Raw genomic sequence first — 17,111 nt, 5'->3', positions numbered from 1 at the left:
AAGTGATGCGTGACCTTTTCGAGTGGTTGCCATCTGTTGTTTAGTTGTCTGAAGAGGACGTGTTTGAATCACGTTCATAATCAAAACAATGATGAAGTAATGTAAATAATCATTAGCAATGAGGTCAATAACATTATGAACTAGTAAATGATATTCATTGTTTACCAGAATGCCGTAATAATTTTTAAAATTTCTTTGGAGTGAGACAAGGATGTTTTCAATCATTAGACATTTGTCGTAGTTACCCAGTCTCATTATTAGACCAAACTGAAACTAGGATTTCTACCAAGGATTTATTCATCTACTTTGTCGACATTGATTCCCTGTAGAAATTTACCTGCATAATGCAGCGTATGGTTTACCACAAACTACAGACGGTTGACAAATTTGACTCGTCTATTCCACACTGGTCTGGACAGGTCAGAAGATGAAACATATGCGCAGGTGGCCCACAAGGAGATCGGTTCTCATGAAGATCTATATCACCACTTCACAAACACTTTTGTTCACTCACGTTTCATCATGAGACAAATCTCAGCTCAAGTAAGCTATACTGTACGTACGTTTCCATATTGAAAACTGCTCTATCAATCTTTCAAGTTGTAGTTGAATGGTCTAGTCAACAAATGATAAGGATTCAACAGAACTTTTCAGCAAAGTCTTAATCTCTTAATGTCATTTAATTTTCATTTTCATACTCTTCTTCCCTTTTGGATATCTGCTTCCCTTCCATCTTCTCCCTAAATCTTCAATCCACAACGGGTTCATTTCTGTTTCAATGATCCTCCTCTTTACATTTAATTTCAAATTCAACATTTTGTCTTATCATGCTGAGCCATCATTTCCCAGTGATAATTTCCCCATCTATGTTTTGATGATTATTTAAGCCATTAACAATTAAACGATTATTAATTTCCCTGTTTACAAACAACCTCTTAATACCTTTGTTAATTCTATCTCACTATCATCATGTCTAATGGAAGTTTATTATAATCCTGAAAAAATGAGTATATATGTTCGCAATTGCACAGCGGAAAAGAGAACTCATCGTTGATGCAATCTATCTAATTTAACAGTTATTTTCACATATTTGCATGTGCATCTCAAAAATATATCATAACAAGCATTCGGTTTCACAGAAATTTATTGAAAATATCTAGCATGTTACACTTAGAAGATCTAAGCGATTACCATGTTAGATTTTATCTGGTCATTACAGACTGATGAATGAACTCTAATGTACATGGATATGAAGCAAGCTTGTCACACATATACAAACGTCTGTGTGCAAAACACTTTTACTTTCGCTGGATAATAATAATAACAACAACTATGATAATAATAATAAAATATAAATAGTGATAATAATTAATATTAATAATCCCATTGTCAATATTCATCTACACGGCATTGTTAATTATTTTCAATTTTCTACTACTACTGTACTGATTGGTCAATAAATAAATAAATAGACAATTAGAGATTATATCCCTTCCAGATTTGATCTTATTGTTACGAAAACCACATTTCCCATATAAATATTCTGTAATTCATGCAGTTCTCATATCTACCGATCCACAGTTGATGTTTGCATTATTCAACATAACTGACGTCGGAAAACGAGAAACAAACGAAAACAATAACTTGAAAACAAAAAATTGTTGTGGTTTAACCGATTTTTCAAACCAATTGTGATGAACAATTGAGTAGAGAACTCAAATACTCCATCTTTTCGAAATCTTGTGTTCGATATTAATGACTTGTTACCATACCAGTCATCATTCAAAACAATTTGAATGGAAACGGATGTTCCAATATATTGAATCGTGTAAATGTTGGATGTCAGAGTGGGGTAGTATAGTATGTGATTTCATGATGATGTTCAACGAAATAATACACAATAGAAATCGAATGGTGTTTGGTTATTAAACTTGTTTGTTGATGAATAAACTTCTAGTTATTGTAATTATTGTTATTGTTATTATTATTATTGACTTTATTCAGTGTTGTATTTTAGTACAATATAAAATTCTCAGTACTATTAATGTTGGGAACTCGTTGTAAGTTGTACAGTGAGGTAATCATCACGTGTACAAAATAGATAGTGTGGGAAGTGACTCGTCCACATTTACTACTGATTTCATGGTCTTATTGACAACTCAAGTTTTCAGGTGAATTAACCTAAACTATAGACATCTCACAATGACCTTACCCTACTAACCATTACAAGTATCCGAAATTGGATAGCGTGTATAACTCGCATTTCTCGTTATATTATCTAAATGATGATAATATGATTGACATTAGTTACTTCTAAAATTTTCAATGTTTTATTTTTAACACAAAATTATTCTATGCAAATTGAGATCAGATAATGGTAGGACAGAGTGTGGAATCTAGTATGCTTAAAAAAAATTACAGGTCGATCGACATGGATTTCGATATTGTCCAATGTGCGACAGTGGTTTTTAGCATTTGTATTGATCTACTGATCCTCAAATCAAGCAACAAATTGGTCAACTGGACTTGAATATAGGTTTTTTGTGTCACAAAATCTAACACACAGATGTCATTTTACATGTAATTCTGATTATGCGTATACCGATTTGAATAAATGTGATATGTTTTGCGCTTTGCTAATATTCGCATCTTCCATTTCAAACTGGTGAGCTAGAGTACTTTGATTCTTCATTTTCTTTATCGCTCTAACCAGAATAAGAAGGCCAGTTTTGTAACGTCTGTTTTCCTGATGGTTGCCGCAGTATACGTAAAATGACGTTTAAGGTCATCAATCGCTAACCAATTACAATGATAACGAACTGCGTATTTGTTACTAAAACTACAAAACAGTAAAAATAATTAAAACTCCATGAGCCGAATGCACACTGAATAGTTCACTTTTACGGAAATTCATCTTTTTTGGTCTTAGTTTCCTTCCTCATAAGTTGTTTATTCCGTACCTTAACAAATAAAACCTCGACTTTATTTTTTCTAGATAGTATCGGGAAAATCACTTCGACTAAATTTTGATGTTCAATTTAGATTTAGTTATGAGATTTATAGACAAACATATAGAGTAGAGATTGGGCTAGCATTCTATTAAATTCTGGCTCATTGTTTTACGTTCACTCAAGAAAGTACTATACCTAAACTCATAATAAAAAGTTCCCGTACATTTAAGGATCTTTGGATGACACCCACATAGTTTGGGATGAAAATATTGATTTCTGTGACATACCGTATGAATTCAGTAGCTACTATGTCAACCACATTTATAAAGAATCAAAATTATACTCCGGATTTCATTTCTTGAACCCTTTGTTCGAACGTAACCTGATAGTTCACTGAGAAAATCAATGCACAGAAAGCCAATCTAAAAAGGTAAATATATGAATTAAAGAACTGGGTCTAATTGACCTGGAAAAAGGCATGGTTTGCTCTCTGTCCGTAATCTTCTGAAGGATTCTAATCAATGATAACCGAAACTGAACTTTCTATGCTACAATGGATATTTATCGGTAATGAATGTCCATCCAGATTTCCTAACAGAAGTTTTAATCGAACACTGTCACATGAAAAACTGTCTATAGTTCTAAAGTTAATCTCAATAATGGACAACCAAGTTAAAGTAGTTACAGGAGCACAGATCCTGAAAATTGACTTTCAAGATATTTTTAAGAAACATTTTGTTCATCTGACCTTTGAATAATCTCCTTAGCCACCTTATGATTGATGGATTATGGAGAAGAAGCTTTAGCTTTTCTACATATGAAAGTTTATTTATGGGTTTGCTTGTTTCTTTGGAGCAGATTATACCAACCCGAATGAAGCGAAATCTCACACAAGTAATCTCCGAGTATTTCCTTCTTTGGTTATCGAAGGGATTGAGAAACTTAGTCAACAAATCAATTTGAGAACATCTCATAAACACTGGTCATGTTTCCCATCCCGAGTTTTCCTTTAAAACCAGTAAATTCAAATAAAGTCGTTCTGTAGTGAGCGAAAATTTAGTGAGGATAATCAATTTATTGTCTAATGCAAAATCACAGTGTCTTGGAAAAACCTAATGAGAATAAATAAAATTTTACAAATACATATTTTATGTGAACAAACCTTCGACAAAAGTAATAGTAAAATGAAACCAAAGTGATAGGAAGAAATAAGCACGTAAGGAAAAAGCGCTAATCGTTAATAAAAATAAAGTCTTTGAAGCTCAATTGGTTAAAAACAAGATTACCGATCTAGAAGAGATCAGAAGAAAAGATTCGATAAGGCAATCAATTGAAAGAGTTGATTAAAATGTGACAAAACGTTTGGGTCATCAAGGCAGAGAAATAATAACAGCAGACTCCTTTTGAACACACAGTTTAGGTTTCTTGCGGCTGTAAGTGATTGCTTCAACAAACTTCGGAAGACTGGTGCTTTTGTGTTTATTAATCAGCTTGAGAGATTTCAAGGTATCGACTTGATGTCTTGTATCTTAAATATGTCTAATAATTGCATTGTAGAATACTTCCTCTTTGCCGAAGGCTTTTTGGAATATATTCAGAAAACTTATGACATCCCTTCATTTCTGTTCAGTCAATGCAGCTGCCTTGGCAGGTACATGTCAAATTTTATTGACATTCTTGGCGGTGATATAAAAGCTAGTCGGCCTTTGACCTAATCATTATTCATGTTGTTTTACAAAAGATTAATAGTTTGGATAAAGTGTATGTTCTGACCAACTAAGTCTAAAGCCTAATCATATTGTCGTTACAGTATAACAATCTTTGAAATTGAGAAAAATAAATATTGGTTTCTTAGTAACTGTACCTACAACCGACGTGCCTTCCTTAGTCATTTTATTTAATCAGTGAATTTTTTTGAGCAGCATTTGTTTCGTAAACATTTTCAACTTACATCAATTCTGCAGGTTTCTTATTAGTACATATTCGTTTTAACGCATAAAGCAGCATTTTGACCGATACCTTTTTATAGCTGTACATGTGGTAATAAAATTGAGGTATAGAAAATTCCTAATACTTGATCAGTAAACCGAAGGCTGAACAATGCTGACATCTCTAAGCTATATAATAATGGAAAGAAAACGGAATTTGTCAGTGTAGTGTTAAATTGCACAAAAATGTGAGTTTTATCGGATTACTTATTGAGAAGGATTAGTAAAAAATAAAAGGAATATCGCTGAAAATGAAATGCGTAACTTGTATTTCAACCTATTAAAGCAAATATTATCTTGCTTGAAAGTTTCATTCTCTGATTTGTAAACATTATTTAACTAAAAATAAACAATTCCAGTTCGTTAAATTATTTACGGTCAAAACTGTTCAATAGGCTATGAGATCATTGAAATCATGTGTACCATTTACTTATTCGAATTGATTTATTGATCAAACTAACCATATTGTTCTGTATAGCTAAACTCCATTGTTATGTGTTATGTGTTCTAAAACTTATGCGAACGTCGTATCATAGCTGACTTATCAACTTCATTAGAGCGTTTCTCTCACTATCCAATTGTTTTTCACCTTATTTCCAATTCATTGAATGTCGGTAAGCACCGAGAATAACTTGACTTACATGACATTGTCCAATAAATATAGTGATGAAATTGTAAATAGAATAGATTGTCATCCTAGTTTCGTGGTCAATAATTTAGTGAATATCGAGTGATTGGAATGCATCTAATAATGGGACCGAGTTCACACGTTTCGTCTTATTTAACACTGGTTAAGTGAATATAGTTGCACAGCATGAATTGATTTCCACTTGGAGATTCGAACTGAGTAATAAATTTGTTGTGTAACTCCGACAGGTTATGCACGTACTTAATGAGTCTAAATGTCCACTAATCTGTTCAACGTATATGAATTTTAATTCAGTTTGAAATTGAATGGGTCATTTCATTGTCTTTATTTTTGACCTAAATTTGACCGGACTCAGTTGACTTATGTGTATGCTCTGTGGATCGCTTCGATGCAGGTAATTTTTAGTCGAAGACTACAAAATAGGACGAAATGTGCATCCTATATCCCACTGTCAATCACGTTGCATTCACTCTATACTAATTTGTTTTTCAATAGTTAGTCACGGCAATTTACTCAGGATCCAAATATCTCAATCAAGACTGATCAAATGTCAGTCAAAAAAAGTCAACATTAGAATAATCTAATCTATTTCAAGTTGTATTATTATAATATTTCATTGCTCTGCTCTTCATATCCATCAAAAATGCAATTCTTCTTCTTAACCATAACATAACTCCATTCATATAATGGATAAATATCATAAATAATTTATTCACAATATGTCAAAATTGTTTAACTAGAGAATTATCATTTATTCATAACCTATTTACACTTTGGTTTATTACGTACTTTATAGATACATGAAAATCTTTCCAATGACATTTTAGATAGTGCATTATTCTATTAGTTTATTATAGTCTGATGTATTCCAATTAACTATGAATATTATTACACAATCTTAATGAATGATATCTACGAAAGGAAAATTTTATTACTGGATTATCATTATTTCTTTTTTCATTTATATCCATTGGTTTACATAGACACTACAAATCCTATAGATTATTTATTTTGGAACAATCGGCTTGTTCATGTCACGTGTTCCGATTTCTAGACAATAAACCGTGAGATTCTAAAACATGGCATAGGGCAATTCACTTTTACCTAGTTCTTTTTAATAATAAGGTAATCATTTCTACAAATGTTGTTTCATTTCACTGGATCGTCTGCCAGTTGTAAATGATAAAGTCAATATTGAATAATTATTCATTTCATTAGAAGAGAAATACAAAGAAATAAGTTACAATAAATACACTACATATTGTTACATTTATAGTTAAATGCATTAGGAGAAAGAAAAAAAGATTATCAATCATCTAATAAAGTTATTAACCCCTATAAAATGAATAATAGCGATACTTTGGTAAATCTAGAGAAACAGTAACTAGAAGTCAGTAACTTCAAAAGTAATAAAATATGATAAACTATTGATATGAATATCATTTTAATTACAAACTTAATCCTGAAATTAGATAGATTATATAGAAAAATACTAAACTGCTAGCTTTCTATAACTGTCTATAGTAAAACAAGGTCAAGAAATAACATATATCGCTTTGTATAACATGTAAAAGTAAGCTTTTTTTATTCGTTTAATTAACATTTAAAAGATAAAGGATTAAATGAGAAAGTGGATGGTTAGATGTACACAAAATTCCTAGTCAAAATATCTTTTCATACAGATAATGACTACGAAGATAGCTATAACAGGTCTATATGTATTTCACTGATATTTTGTTTCGTCTATTGTACGGAAGGTCATACATCTAATAATTAACACTCTCATCTTACAGATTTATGTATGAGTAACAAATAAAGAAAGAGTTTTGCATATATAAATAATCTTGTTGTTTAACAATCACGGATAAGTAAACACTTTGTAATGGTAAAGAATGAATGATTAGCAGTGACAATCCGAAGATAGCTGATCCTAAAACGATAAATGTTTCAAATAGCGGTGAAACAGTATTCTATGTTTCTTATACAGTGTTTAATGGCTTGAATTATACCGTTGTTTCAGTTAATATATAAACAACGGAATGACCCATTCAATTTCAAATTGAATTAAAATTCCTATACGTTGAACAGATTAGTGGACATTTAGACTCATTAACTACGTGCATAACCTGTCGGAGTTATGTGGTGGTCGGTATCCGATATAAACCTTAACTTCGTATACAGTTCGTCTTGATAACCGTTCTATATAACGCCCCAACGGTATATTAATCAGAAGGCAAATACAAAGTGTTGATTACGTTTATTGCGAGACCACACACATATATCCAAATGTACAGATGCGTTAAACAAGCATAGAAGAGTTGTGCCGAAAGGCAAGCAAGCGATCGAGCGAGTGAGCGAATATGAGTAAGCGAATACAATCAAGCGAGTGAGATCCAGAGCCAGAGCAAGAGCGAGACGAGAGTATGTGTGTGTGTGTTGAATATGAATAACATGGACATATATATACCATGTGAAATGAATGAGTAATCGAATCAAATAAGCGGTTAGTAGTAAGCCTAGCAGAGTGAATAAATGCGTAGGCAGTAAGCAATATTCAAGCATACGTATTTCATACAAGCACAAAATAATAAGGGTACAGTAAGTTGTTATAGTGCGGATGACTTTGTCAAAAGGGCTTAACTGAGCTAAATGAGAATGAACTCAATTGTACGTGAGTCACTATAGTTACACAACAAATTTATTACTCAGTTCGAATCTCCAAGTGGAAATCAATTCATGCTGTGCAACTATATTCACTTAACCAGTGTTAAATAAGACGAAACGTGTGAACTCGGTCCCATTATTAGATGCATTCCAATCACTCGATATTCACTAAATTATTGACCACGAAACTAGGATGACAATCTATTCTATTTACAATTTCATCACTATATTTATTGGACAATGTCATGTAAGTCAAGTTATTCTCGGTGCTTACCGACATTCAATGAATTGGAAATAAGGTGAAAAACAATTGGATAGTGAGAGAAACGCTCTAATGAAGTTGATAAGTCAGCTATGATACGACGTTCGCATAAGTTTTAGAACACATAACACATAACAATGGAGTTTAGCTATACAGAACAATATGGTTAGTTTGATCAATAAATCAATTCGAATAAGTAAATGGTACACATGATTTCAATGATCTCATAGCCTATTGAACAGTTTTGACCGTAAATAATTTAACGAACTGGAATTGTTTATTTTTAGTTAAATAATGTTTACAAATCAGAGAATGAAACTTTCAAGCAAGATAATTTAGTTAACCTTCTTTTTTAGTGAGCCTTTTTGTTGTTTAACATAAATATCCAGAAATTAGGACGAGCACATTGAATCAACGAGCAACTCTGCATAGTTTTCACGTAAATCACTTTATGAAAGATGTTGAAGATTTTGAGCACACTGCTGCTGGTTGCATAGTTTCGGTTTCTAGATGGTATCCGACTTCCAAAGATTTTGCATACTGATAGTTCGCGTCAGTATGGTGATAAATAGTTAATCAGACTAAAATAAACCATGTATATTGACTTTTTAATCTGTTTGAATTGAACTTAGTTTATTGGATTAGATCATTTGGGATGCTAAAATCATCTTGACTACACCTAAGATGCTGAAAAACAAGCAATAATTCTAATAAACCATCACGTGGATCATTTGCAAAAACAACCAATTCGCAGGCAATATTCCAAACTACACAAAAATTATCAGTAGCTTCCGACTTATATGTATAAAATAAGACTCAGTAACAGTCACCGTTTAACAAAGTCAAGAAACGCCACTACTTCTTGCTAAATCAGATCAAATGATCCAACCACATATCAATCATCACGACATTCATAATAAAAATCAGATAAAATTGTAATATATTGATTCCACTGATCAGTTCGAATGGTTTACTGAGAAAATTGAATACATTACTTGTTCGATAAAGAGATTAGTGTTAGTTAACATACTTGATGCCTATGTCGTTCAGTTGTTCTCGTTACTTTAAGCAAAAACAGGCGTCGAAAAAATATCTTATATTTAACTTCAATATATTTCTTTACGTTGTTGATGTTATTTCTGTCTTTTATAAGATTTTAACGATAATATTCATTTGGAATGAAGCAAGCGGAAGTAACATTACTTGAACAAATTTACACACTGTTCGAAGAAACGAAAAAACAACAACAAATTAATGGAAAAGATTGATGCATGAGAGAATTTCAAGAAGAAGATCAAATGAAATACTCACTCAATAATATTCACTTTTCATAATCAAACAATTGAAACATTTGTAAACAGCATAAAGTGATAACATTCTCTTTATTCTCACTCATATTTTGAAGAGCGATGATTGATAGGAACAAGATGAAACAGTGAAAGTTACATATTCATATGTCATGTTTGCAAAATATGAAAACAAAATTGAAGAGTCAATATACTACTCACATTTAGTGAATAATTGATTCATTTACACAAATATGTACCGTGTCGCTAAGTTTCCATATAATACGAAATGTTTGAAAGTTTACCTACTAATTTATTTCTTTGTTTGACAGATTACACGGTCATTTAGCTTGCCTTTGATGCCTAATATTAAACGTCGTTAAAAAAGCATTTGTTTCGCATTATATGACAAACAATACTGGTTGTTGAATCCATTTCAACATGTTCAGTAGAATGTTTGACCCCTCATCTATTTAACTTCCCGAATTCTGATATCTCCTCAAATTAGGTTATTATTATTGTTATTGATATTATCAGTGATTACAGTGATTAATTTACAGTTACTATCACATTTGTCGTTCTGCCTTTAATAATCATAACAATTTGCGCATGTTGCTTGTACTCAACTACAAAATATTTAATCTCCGACCGCATCGATTCACCCATTAATTGAACTTTAATGCATTTGCAGATTATTTTCATTCGTCAACTAAATGACATTGAACAGGTTGCACACAATTATATTGTAAAACATTATATTTCTTCATGCAAATTAGTGTGTACGAGCAAGTAATAGAGTGTGAGTATATAAACAGTACGTATGCTACACTGGCTCTAAGCACAGCAGATAAAAAATATGTGGAATTAATGATTAGTGGTGTTCATATTTGATTGCATTTGGATACAGCATCAGATATCACGGTAATCTCTAAACGAACGTAGAATTTAATTGGTTGTCCACAAGTATTTAGAATTGAACACACAACTCGGAATGCATTCGGAGGCATAATAAAGCTTGTTGGAATAATAAAATGATATTTTGAATTCCGAGATAATTACATCACAGGAAATTGTTATTTAACGAACAGACATGATTTGGATCCTATTGGTATAGATTGAATAGACAAACTAAATCTACAGGATATGCCATTGGGCGAAATATGCACGACGAAAAGCACAAATGGTCATAGAGATCTACTCATCGTCAATAACGATAGAAGACCTTTTGCAGAAACATAAAAACTTATTTCAGAATACGTTGGAACGCACAATTGGGAAGGCAAGATTATACTTACGACAAGATGAAAAACCTGTTTTCCGCCAAAAACGTCAAGTTCCATGTTGACAAAAGTGACAGAGAATTAGACTGTTTCCAGAAGCTCGATATTATACAACCTGTTAATTATTCGGCATGAGCAGCATCAATTGTAGTAGTTCAGAAAGCGAACGAAGCTATTTCCTTTTGTGCAGATTTTTCAACACGATTAAATGATGGTTTACAAAATCATTCACATCCACTACCTTTGAAATAGAACTTATTTGTAAAGCTCAACGTTGCACCTAACGTTTCTAAAATCAATTTATCTGAAGCCTACTTACAGGTGGAAGTTGACAAAGATTCAAAGGAGCTATTAACCATTAATACCCACCATGGACTATCATTTTTACCGCTGACCGCTTGGCGTAAAATCAGCTCCAGCAATTTTTCAGCAGATAATGCACACTATGACGTCTGACCTCGAAGGTGTAACAGTTTAAATGAATGATATAATAAATGTTCGTTTTTCTTCTCAGCAACTAATGAGCTGATCAAACCTTGCGCACACTGAAATAACGCAAGCCGGTTCTCAGTTACAAAAAGTGAAGTGTGAACTCTTGATTGAGTCTGAAAAAACATTGTTTCATTAGGACAATTCTCGAATGTCACATTAAATAAATATCTATGTGAATAAAGTTGTCTAACATAATTCAACAATCGATAACTCTTCCTGATCCATACTCACTCATATGCTGATATATTTCAGCTATCAGCAATCAAACAGCGCAAATGAAAATGTCCAAATATCAGTGTTGATCAATTTCTTGACAACATTCTTACTTGTTGGACGTCAGAACGACAACATTCCAATGTACAATATATAGACAAATGTAGGACAAGTGAGATGATAGTGAAACATGAAAAAGGATAATCCTCTGTAGGTTTCACTGAAACGTCTACAGTAAATTCAACACCACTCACTTATCTATAAATTATCAGGCTTAGTGTGTAACTCGAAATATATCATCATTGCTATTATTACTCTTATTACTTCATTTATTAGCAATATTCTAGTGATTTACAATTCATCTATCTACAAAATCACACCAACTAAACTATCAGAATATGGAGTTGATTTGTATGACACGTCCATTCGTTAAATCAACGCTTCTGAATCTACACTCACAAAACTTCACCTCACTTTGTTTTTGTTGAATAGATTGTGTATGGTAAACATGATACCTACTTAATTAATTAAGTAATTAATCAATCAATTGATTAATTATGCGTAGAAAAGAAGTACGTCTTATCGTTATCGTTAAGTTGGCCTTAATTATTTTGATTATCCTATTATTATTATTATTATTATTATTATTATTATTATTACTGCATTCCCCCTTTACTTATGTCTTATATTCTCGTTATTTTATTCGTAAATGCTCATCATATCACCTTATTTATTTCTACGCCTCTAAGACCTTTAATTAATTAATTACCTACTTGCTTAGTCATATAGTCATAGGGATACCTGTAATAAATGATGGTCGAAATAAGATTTGTGATAAAACAGTGTGTTAAATTCGGAATTAGTAAATAGGTCGAATTGCCATACATGATTTTTCTCACCATTAAATCCAATAACTATGATTTACATAACAACACCAATGTGAATGATGATGTACATCATGCATTGCGATTAGTGTGAAACATAGCGGATGAGGATATTCTTCCACACACCAGTGCGAATGCTCGATATAGAACATAAACACCACTCACCAATGTTGTATTTCACTGTTTATCAGACACACACAAATCCTGTACTTAGTGAATAGGTGAGTGGAGAAACTTACGTGTTTATGAAATATTATTTGTATGAAGTCGGCTAACATTGTCAGTAGACTGTATTGATGATGGGTAAATACAATCAATGTGCAAGCACCAGTCTTCTATCGTCTCACTCTGAAATAAGAGCGTTTTTCTCATAAACTAGACACACATTGAATGTGTTTCAAACATTTAATCAGTGGATTGTTTAGCTCAGACAGGAGTGTAGTGCTCATCACGAACTGACTACAAATGATACATTATTGGAGATAAGGAGGCGATGAACAACCCTTCTTCTATACATCTGATATTTCTCAACTGAACTATCATTTTCGATTTACACCTGATTGATGTAAATTTACTAGACACTGAACCACAACGAATGAATATCAAACTGAATAATCTTTCAATTCATTTTAAAGAACAAAAGTCACGATAGGTGAGCTATACACTGCCCTCCACATTGGTGTTGGTAACTCATCTAGGTGAATGGGAATCGGATGAACTTGATTTGGTTGTCGTATTTGGATTGATGTCACTCCTCATTTCATTTCCACTGATATTTGTTCCTCAACCATTGATTTTTGACGTTGAATTGATGTGTGAAAATATCATGGTTCTCGTGAACATCATTGCAAGTCCCCTATGTTTCATTATATCGAATCCAACCTTTCATTTTCAACATAAACACAATAGTTTCCTCTACTACGACAAACAACCAAACGCACTCAGTCCATGGACTCTCACAACAGTCGAACGATTTGCTTTGAATATCTCGAATTTTAAAATACATGATTCAATCGCTCGATTACTCTTGCAACAACATTCGTTTCCGTGAATACCTGTTTACTGTGATCGAAGTACTTCATTTGGTTAGATGTATTAGCCAATACATACACGTTGATAACTTCTAGCTTATTCAGAATAGCTTGATTTTATGATTGAAGGACACACACACACACACTCTCGACATAGCAATAACTGACAACACCCTGTCCAACCGATCATTCGAAGTTGATCACTGAACCGCTAGACTATAATAAATGGACGAACCATTCAGATTTAACAAAGCGGGTTTCTAATTTTGGAACGAAATTCGTTCATTTATTTGGTCAAATATCATTTAGCATTATGGCTGATATTATTTCGTGATGTAAACATTAAATGTAAATCCTAATCCCAATTCCTCACGCTAACCTATAGCACTAATTCAACCCTGGTAGTTAGGTAGACATTCCAAGGTCATTTTAGCGTTGCACAAATGTCCTCCATAATTTGTAGTCTCACCCACAAATTGTCCCCGTTTTATGATGTATAAAGTTTATTCGCCTTTGTTGATTATATTAAAATATTACGCAATTTCGAGAGTTGGTTACTTTTCAGTGTTGTATATTCAAAAGCTCGGTTGTTCAAAGAACTATGAGTTAAATTCATGAAGATATGTTTCAAAGGAAAACACCAAGGCAAACATCTCGAGAAGTGTCAAGTACAAATTAAATATTTGATGATTTTCGAACTGTAACATGTGCAGACTCTGAGATTATTGGTGACAAAAACTCTTTGATTGTTTCGATGAATTTATAGGAGTTCTGTCCCAGAAAACAGGTTGTCAACATGTAAATGCTTTGGAGTGCCTAAAACTTTGAAACGTATTTCATTGCTTGTGTCCTCCACTCAATGTCGATGTACGTCTAGTTCCCTCTGTATTTTTCTCACTCTCCTTACAGATCTATATACCTGTTTCCTCTTTCTATAAACCACAACTACACGTAGTCGTAAATGGTGATGTCACATCTTAAACTTTCACCTATTGATCATTGATGTCAACATTCAAGTAGAACCACATAATTTACAATACCACAAGTCATATCATTACAATTATGAGGTGAGATCGATAGAGTCAACCTTACGATTATGAATATCTTAATAAACGAATAAATGGAATTCTCTTGTTATGACTGATTAGATTGATTCGGGTATATTTGCTCAGGATGATTTATGTTTCGGAAAATAAACATTCATCTAATCGAATCTATCGCAACCGGTTACAAATCCACAGTGTGTATGTGAGTTGTCGTGTCTGAACAGTTTCGAAGTGACAAACGTTCATTTTACATCAAAACGATCGACTAATTTGATAATTTGTGTGAATCGACATATTCCACAAAGATTTATTGAACACACAAATTACTGCTTGAAAATCCATGGAGTGAGGAGTAACACACAACAAATCACTTGTGAAACACAATAACCTAGTGCAGAAATTGGCCTTGTTCTCCTAAGACAATACGCAGTTAGTTATGAGCATTGTTATTAAAACCAACTAATTGCGAACATTTGTCCTTGTTATCATTGTGAAGTTGAATAAGCATAAAATCAAAAGACACAAAGAAAATATACATCACAACGAACAAGCAGTTTAATGATGGTCATTCAACACATCACTCGGATATAGAGATATGATTTTGATTTGGAGAATAGTGTTTCGATTGCATGAATGAGTTAGCCATTGTTGTTTGCTCATTTATTTATGTAAAGTGATGCGTGACCTTTTCGAGTGGTTGCCATCTGTTGTTTAGTTGTCTGAAGAGGACGTGTTTGAATCACGTTCATAATCAAAACAATGATGAAGTAATGTAAATAATCATTAGCAATGAGGTCAATAACATTATGAACTAGTAAATGATATTCATTGTTTACCAGAATGCCGTAATAATTTTTAAAATTTCTTTGGAGTGAGACAAGGATGTTTTCAATCATTAGACATTTGTCGTAGTTACCCAGTCTCATTATTAGACCAAACTGAAACTAGGATTTCTACCAAGGATTTATTCATCTACTTTGTCGACATTGATTCCCTGTAGAAATTTACCTGCATAATGCAGCGTATGGTTTACCACAAACTACAGACGGTTGACAAATTTGACTCGTCTATTCCACACTGGTCTGGACAGGTCAGAAGATGAAACATATGCGCAGGTGGCCCACAAGGAGATCGGTTCTCATGAAGATCTATATCACCACTTCACAAACACTTTTGTTCACTCACGTTTCATCATGAGACAAATCTCAGCTCAAGTAAGCTATACTGTACGTACGTTTCCATATTGAAAACTGCTCTATCAATCTTTCAAGTTGTAGTTGAATGGTCTAGTCAACAAATGATAAGGATTCAACAGAACTTTTCAGCAAAGTCTTAATCTCTTAATGTCATTTAATTTTCATTTTCATACTCTTCTTCCCTTTTGGATATCTGCTTCCCCTTCCATCTTCTCCCTAAATCTTCAATCCACAACGGGTTCATTTCTGTTTCAATGATCCTCCTCTTTACATTTAATTTCAAATTCAACATTTTGTCTTATCATGCTGAGCCATCATTTCCCAGTGATAATTTCCCCATCTATGTTTTGATGATTATTTAAGCCATTAACAATTAAACGATTATTAATTTCCCTGTTTACAAACAACCTCTTAATACCTTTGTTAATTCTATCTCACTATCATCATGTCTAATGGAAGTTTATTATAATCCTGAAAAAATGAGTATATATGTTCGCAATTGCACAGCGGAAAAGAGAACTCATCGTTGATGCAATCTATCTAATTTAACAGTTATTTTCACATATTTGCATGTGCATCTCAAAAATATATCATAACAAGCATTCGGTTTCACAGAAATTTATTGAAAATATCTAGCATGTTACACTTAGAAGATCTAAGCGATTACCATGTTAGATTTTATCTGGTCATTACAGACTGATGAATGAACTCTAATGTACATGGATATGAAGCAAGCTTGTCACACATATACAAACGTCTGTGTGCAAAACACTTTTACTTTCGCTGGATAATAATAATAACAACAACTATGATAATAATAATAAAATATAAATAGTGATAATAATTAATATTAATAATCCCATTGTCAATATTCATCTACACGGCATTGTTAATTATTTTCAATTTTCTACTACTACTGTACTGATTGGTCAATAAATAAATAAATAGACAATTAGAGATTATATCCCTTCCAGATTTGATCTTATTGTTACGAAAACCACATTTCCCATATAAATATTCTGTAATTCATGCAGTTCTCATATCTACCGATCCACAGTTGATGTTTGCATTATTCAACATAACTGACGTCGGAAAACGAGAAACAAACGAAAACAATAACTTGAAAACAAAAAAATTGTTGTGGTTTAACCGATTTTTCAAACCAATTG

The sequence above is a fragment of the Schistosoma haematobium genome, chromosome 1, assembly GCF_000699445.3.
Source record: "Schistosoma haematobium chromosome 1, whole genome shotgun sequence".
Taxonomy (NCBI): Eukaryota; Metazoa; Platyhelminthes; class Trematoda; order Strigeidida; family Schistosomatidae; genus Schistosoma; species Schistosoma haematobium.
The sequence above is the reverse complement of the archived record's forward strand: the minus strand, read 5'-3'. Positions refer to the sequence as shown.